The 1,305-nt window shown below is 57.3% G+C and overlaps 1 pseudogene; it reads left to right on the top strand.

Moving 5' to 3' along the window:
- Window positions 1–364: 364 nt before the first annotated feature.
- Window positions 365–1,305, top strand: LOC102769634 (annotated as a pseudogene).

Raw genomic sequence — 1,305 nt, 5'->3', positions numbered from 1 at the left:
CAGAGCGGACGGGCGCTCGGACAGACTAACCTACCATGGCTGACCAGCAACAGCGCTCACTCTCTACCTCTGGGGAATTGCTGTACCATGTTCTGGGGCTGGACAAGAACGCAACCTCAGACGACATTAAAAAGTCCTACCGGAAACTGGCCCTGAAATATCATCAGGACAAGAACTCTGACAACCCAGAGGCTGCGGACAAGTTCAAGGAGATCAACAACACGTACCATATCCTCACGGACGCCACGATGGAGAGGATGTGGAGAAAAAGGAACACTTGTGCACTGCTGGTGGGAATGCAAACTGGTGCAGCCACTATGGACGACAGTATGGAGCTTCCTCAAAAAACTAAAAATGGGGGGTCCCTGAGGCGCAGCCCCGGCTGAGGAGCGCGCAGACCGGCTGCCCACCAGCGCCGTGGAGCAGAGCGGACGGGCGCTCGGACAGACTAACCTACCATGGCTGACCAGCAACAGCGCTCACTCTCTACCTCTGGGGAATTGCTGTACCATGTTCTGGGGCTGGACAAGAACGCAACCTCAGACGACATTAAAAAGTCCTACCGGAAACTGGCCCTGAAATATCATCAGGACAAGAACTCTGACAACCCAGAGGCTGCGGACAAGTTCAAGGAGATCAACAACGCACGTACCATCCTCACGGACGCCACGAAGAGGAACATCTACGACAAGTACGGCTCGCTGGGGCTCTACGTGGCTGAGCAGTTTGGGGAGGAGAACGTCAACACCTACTTCGTGCTGTCCAGTTGTTGGGCAAAGGCCCTGTTTGTCTTCTGCGGGCTCCTCACCTGCTGCTACTGCTGCTGCTGCCTGTGCTGCTGCGGGAAGTGCAAGCCCAAGGCGCCCGAGGGCGAGGAGACCGAGTTCTACTTGTCCCCCGAGGACCTGGAGGCACAGCTGCAGTCGGATGAGCGGGGAGGGCACTGACATGGGGCCAGGATGTGTGTGGCAGCTGGGCACGTGGAGGTTGAACGTGGACTTGGAGAGGCCACAGACACACCGATTGTCATACAGCCAGTGTCCGCAACAGAGACCACTCAGCTCACAGCCGAGTCCCACCCCAGCTACCACACCGACAGGTTCAGTTAAGTTCAGGAGAAGCTGTGATGTGCGGATCAATCAGCACCCGGCCACTTCGACCTGAGAATCATGAACTGTAGTCACAGAGGTGGGGAGGGAGCCGCTCTGGCCTGGGAAGGGCCCTCCCACCTCTGTGCCCACCCACCCGCTCGCCAACCCCAACACGTGAAGTGCGTAGCATGCGGTATTTAAAGCAGTTTAGCTA

This window comes from Myotis davidii, unplaced genomic scaffold (assembly GCF_000327345.1).
Source record: "Myotis davidii unplaced genomic scaffold, ASM32734v1 scaffold284, whole genome shotgun sequence".
Classification (NCBI taxonomy): domain Eukaryota; kingdom Metazoa; phylum Chordata; class Mammalia; order Chiroptera; family Vespertilionidae; genus Myotis; species Myotis davidii.
The sequence above is the reverse complement of the archived record's forward strand: the minus strand, read 5'-3'. Positions and strand labels throughout refer to the sequence as shown.